The sequence below is a fragment of the Varanus komodoensis genome, unplaced genomic scaffold (assembly GCF_004798865.1).
Source record: "Varanus komodoensis strain SLA01 unplaced genomic scaffold, ASM479886v1 scaffold3, whole genome shotgun sequence".
Lineage (NCBI taxonomy): Eukaryota > Metazoa > Chordata > Lepidosauria > Squamata > Varanidae > Varanus > Varanus komodoensis.
In genome coordinates, this window is record NW_025335761.1 from 62,188,030 (window position 1) to 62,193,061 (window position 5,032).

A 5,032-nucleotide genomic window follows, 5' to 3' on the forward strand; every position below is an offset into this window, starting at 1 on the left:
GGTGGGGGGGAGGGGCAATGGAGGGGGAAGGAAAAACGGCCCCCCGGGGGCGGGGGGGGCCCCCCCCTTTTTTTGGGTGTCCCCCCCCCCCCCCCCCGCTATGCATTGAGCCGGGCAGACCAGGCTGGGCCACCCGGCTCGGCGAGGACCCCACGCCTTCTTCTGCTCCGAAGAGAACTGCCTCTCGCAGCTGAGCGCACCGGAGAAGCGCCGCGCTTGCTGCCTTTCGGAGCTTCAGCCAGCTCTCCACAGAAGCAGGAGGGTTTTCATACCCGCCTTCTCGTCCTTTCTCTCTCTGGCCGGCTTTGGCTGCCGCGTCTCCCTCCGAGGTGCAGCTCTGCTAAACGTGGGCGTGCGACCCCCATCAGAGGCTCTTCTGGGCAGGACAGAAGGCGCGGACGAGCGAGGGGGCGAAGGAAAGGTGCGCCAGAAGACGGTTTGCGCTGCTTTTGGGGTGCAGAAGTGGCCTGAACGCACATTTCTGATCAGAAGGATAAATACAAGGAGGAAACAACAGCCAGGAGTAAATAACATCGGATTTAAAATAAATAAATAGCTGTTCTTCGCGTCTCCTTGGAAACGGACATTACTCCTTAGGGTTTGGGGGCGAGTGGGGGATTTATGCCTCTTTTGTTTCAAACGAAAACAAATGATATTAAGGAACTGGAGAGGGAGGGGGAGGGGCTGGGGTTAGGGAAATCCCTCTGCAGGCTGTGGAGGGGCTTAGAGGGGGCGTAGCCCCCGCCGCTTTCGGCACGACGGCTTTAAAGGAGTTGGGAAGACGGGCTTTGGCTGGCAAGCGACCCGGCTGCAGGCGGCTGCACTTTCTGCATCAGCTCGCGCAAAACAAGCCCCCGCGGCCCCCAAAAAAGTCATCCCGGCCAGGCTTGGGGGGAGGAGGAGGGGGAAGTCGTTTCTGAAGAAATCGAGATGAAATGCGTTCGCCCAGACAATGCTCTTTGCTTCGAATAATGTACATCAAAGCAAAGCGAGTGCCTCCAACGCGCACGGACGCCCTTGAGTCGCATCCCACGGCACGGGACTGTTTGGGATGCGGTTTACTTTCGAGTAAGGGCGCTCAGGATCCAGGCCTCAGCTCTTTGCCTTCGCATCCCTTTGCACAAGTATGAGCGCGGGCACGAGAGGGAGAAGCGCGCGTGCATCGCTCACGACCGTGCCACATATTTTAACTATCATTGCACGCGGGGCGATCACGGAGAAAGCCAACATCCACGCTTGCCCAGAAGTACGCCTCACTCGGGTCGGAGGGGTTTACTCCCAAGTGAAAGGGGAATCCTGTCAACTTAAGCCAGCGCTTTTCCCCTTCCAAGGACGCTGCTCAAGTTCTTTAAGCCGCTTGGCTTCAAGTGGGCGACACCCATCGTCCTTCCGTTGCTCCAAATCATTCCTTGCGCATTTAATTCCGCGGCGCGCTGGGTTAGAATCAAAATTGCCGGTGCGTCCGGGTAGGGCCAGACCTGGGTCTCTCTCGCGGCAAAGATTTCTGCCCTCCTTCGCCCAGACGCTGCTCCTGAAGCGAAGGCTGCCTGGGGGTGTGGAAAGCAGGTTTGTCCGCGGAAAGACTGTCCTGTTCTGGGACTCAAAGCAAATTCCTTGGGTGGGGGGAGACCCGACGTCCAGCCAGCCAGCCTGCCTTCCGCCCACCGGGAACTCAGGCCGAAAATGGCTGAAGTCGTTTCTCCTCTCCATCTAACAATTCAGATCCCGTCTTTCTCCCCCTTTAGCCGCCCGAGCCCCCGGAGAATGGACAAAAGTCCACAAAAGGGAATGTGGGGGCCCCCTGGAACACAAGTCGAGGGAAAACAGCAACCCCCCGGTTCGTTCAAAGACAAGCCAGTCACCTGTTTGATTCGCGTTAGGCGCCTGCGAAATGAACGCGGCAGCGCGCGTATCGCTTCCGACTTGCATTCTCAGTGAGCAGCAACCTTGCGGGGAAGCGCAGGGGGCGATTTTCTGGTTCCCCCCGTGCCCGGGCAGCGGGCTTTGGGGCCAGAAGGGTGGCGAGCCTTCCTCGGGCCACGGTCTCGGAATGGCCCTTAGCTGCGAGGCTTACTTCCAAGCGAAGAGGCCCCGGAGGCTCGCAAGGAACGGGGAAAGGTGCCGGGGAGCCCCCACTGAGACGAATGGGGCCTCAGTTAGCCATGACGCTGTCCAGACCCATTTTCGTCAATGCGTCTACTCTGCGTAGGACTCACGTTGGCTACTAGGCATCGATGGCTTTCGAGCTGTTTCCAGAACCGCAGAGGCTTCGGGGGGGGGGGGGGGGTATCCTTTCCCACGCGAGACGGGGGGGGGAGAGCCAAGGGGGGTGGGGGAGAGAAAAGTTCTCAGTGGATTTGCACCCCCCCAGTTCCCCCAGACAATCCAGGCCACCTCCGTCCGAAATCTTCATACACACGTTTAATTCTAATCTCGCCGTTTAGTAGACAAGAAACTTCCTTTCCCTTTGATCAGAGCCTATTGACCGCCACCTTCTGTCTTTTGGGGCGCCCCCTCCCCGTTCTCTCGAAACCCACTCACGTCTCCCCCCCCTCCCCCCCCCGCCCCCCCCCCCCGCGAAAAAGAAAGAGCTTCCGCGTATCTGCAATCTGATCTTCAGATCTTTGCTTATTTGCAGAGGATAATCTGGCTTCGAATTTTCGGGGCACGCACCCACCCAAAGGATAAATTCCCATTTCTTCAAAGAAAAGGGAATCCCGGCTCTTCAGCCGCCGCCCCCTCCCCGCACCCCCCCCCCCCCCCAGTGGGATGCGAGGAACAAAAACCGAAGAGCGAAGCGCCGGGCGGGTGCGGGAGCGAGCGGGGTACAAAGGGCTATCGCAATATCGAGTCTAAATTTGCCTGGGAGTCACCCCCACCGTCGCATACAAAAACTGACCCCCCTCCCAATATACTAGCCCCGAAGCGTCATGCGAAAAACTCAGCTGGAAGTCCAGTTTAGAAAACTTCTCCGTGTAAACAATTTTAAGAGGAGCATTTCGCTCCCTTGGATCCTGCTAAATTGTTTTTATTTCAAAGGTTTCTGCACGAGCTTCCTTTTAAACGCCTTCTGTGTCCCAGCGCAGCCCACACACCTTAAAGACAGATATTCGGGTTTTATCCCCTTCGATCCCTCTTGCGCTTTTCCTTGGTTAGTCGGTGGTTTGTACTTTAATGGATCAAAGAAAAAGTAAAAATCCGGCATTGATTCTGGTATGTGTATAATTAATAATAATTTCAGTTGTTCTAACAAAACCTATTGACTTTCAAACCCCAAAGGCATAGCAAAAAATGAGGAGGGGTCCGTTTTCCGGAGAGATGCACATAATATTTAGCCATCGGGAAGGGAGGATTTAAAAAAGAAGAAAAAACAAAACCCTGGGAATCTCTTGGAAAAAGTATTAATAGGAGACTCTCGTATTTTAGTTTCTTGTGGTGCTGACCCCAAACTGTTTACTTCTCTACATCGCCCTATTAAAAAAAAGGGGGGGGTTCTTGGAGAAATCCAGGAACTCGATTTTCTCCCTTTAAAAAGGAAACGATTTTTCTAGCAGTGTCAAGGGGGAGGAGGAGCAAAAAGAAAAGAAAAAGAAAAAGAAAGGGGGGGGGAGCAAAGTTCTTTTGTGCCCCGCTGTAGAAATCATAGCTTTCAGAAACTTTTCCAATCCCCTTTGTACCTCCATCACTTCTGCGTGGTTACTCCTCCTATCTCAGAACACCCGATCCCTTCTTAGAAAGTTTAGGAGAACTGCTCAAATGCCCCCTGAGCGCCCCCGTCTCTCTCTCTCTCCCCCCCCCCCCCCGCTTAGGCGCTCCCTCTCCCTTTCAGCCCCTAAATTAATCGACCAAAAACGCCAAGCAAAAAACCCAAGATCCCCACCAGCTTTCGGCTGGATCTTCGACAGCATTTCTCCATCCATTGGGTGAAACCGAGCTCGGTTTCTCAGCTCGCCCTCCAGAAAGAAGCAGAAACTGGCTTCTGCTTTCCAGAAAGCGATCCGGTCTCGAGTGGAAATGGAGCCCCGCGGAAAGTGGGGATGAGGCCTTGCAGGGAAGCCTCGCTGAAACCGGGCAGCCCACGGAAGCAACCGGAGCGCTAAGCGTGGGCGTCATAGATGTACCTTCTCGGGAGTCAACGCCACTGAACTCAGCGGGCCTTACTCCCCGGTAGGCACGCCTGGGAGTAAAGTCTAAAAAGCTCCTTTACGAGGACATGGGAAGACAATAACCATCGCTTGTGCTAGAACCATTTTAATATAATTATACATATTTGCCAAATCCAGAAAAGAAAAGGTTTATGCATATATATTTCCCCCCCTCAATTTCACATCTGCAAGCATAAAAACAACAGTGATTTTCTCTGTCTGGAATTTCAAAGTCAGAGCAATTAACCGATGTCTTAAATATATATGTTTTTCTCCTTACTGCTAGCTTTCCTAACAGTAGGCTATTGTGTTATAAGTGAATTTAAAAGTCCTTGTAGATTTTTATTTATTGATCTTTTTTTTTAAATCTCGGCAGTTCATTCGTTCAGAGACAGTTGCTGTAAAAAGTTTTTTTTTTTCAGTGCAGTTTACCTCTGGTGAAAGGCATTTTTTAAAAAAACGGAGAGGAAGAAAGAGGTGGTCATATGTAACTCAGTTGCTCAAATTTCACTGTTAATTATAACCTATTTAAAATCACAGCAAAGCCCCTGTTGGTGTGGGGGTTCATCGTTGCATACAATACGAGAGATCACAGTTTTAAAGTCTAGCACAGATTAAAAACCACAAGATGTACCATTTATATAAGACACACACTGATTGTCTCTTAAAAACTACATATTGATTCCTTATGGACATTATTGTTATTTTCCCCCTCTTAAATAAAATAGTGCAGCTAAGACAATCAGTCCCACAATTCACGTAGCTCTGAACTGAGTTCTTTGTTTGGTTGGTTGGTTCTCCTGCAGCCCAACTTTGCCAAATGTTGGCCCTGGAGTAACTAGAGGAGCGAGAGAGAGAGAGAGAGAGAGAGAGAGAGAGAGAGAGAG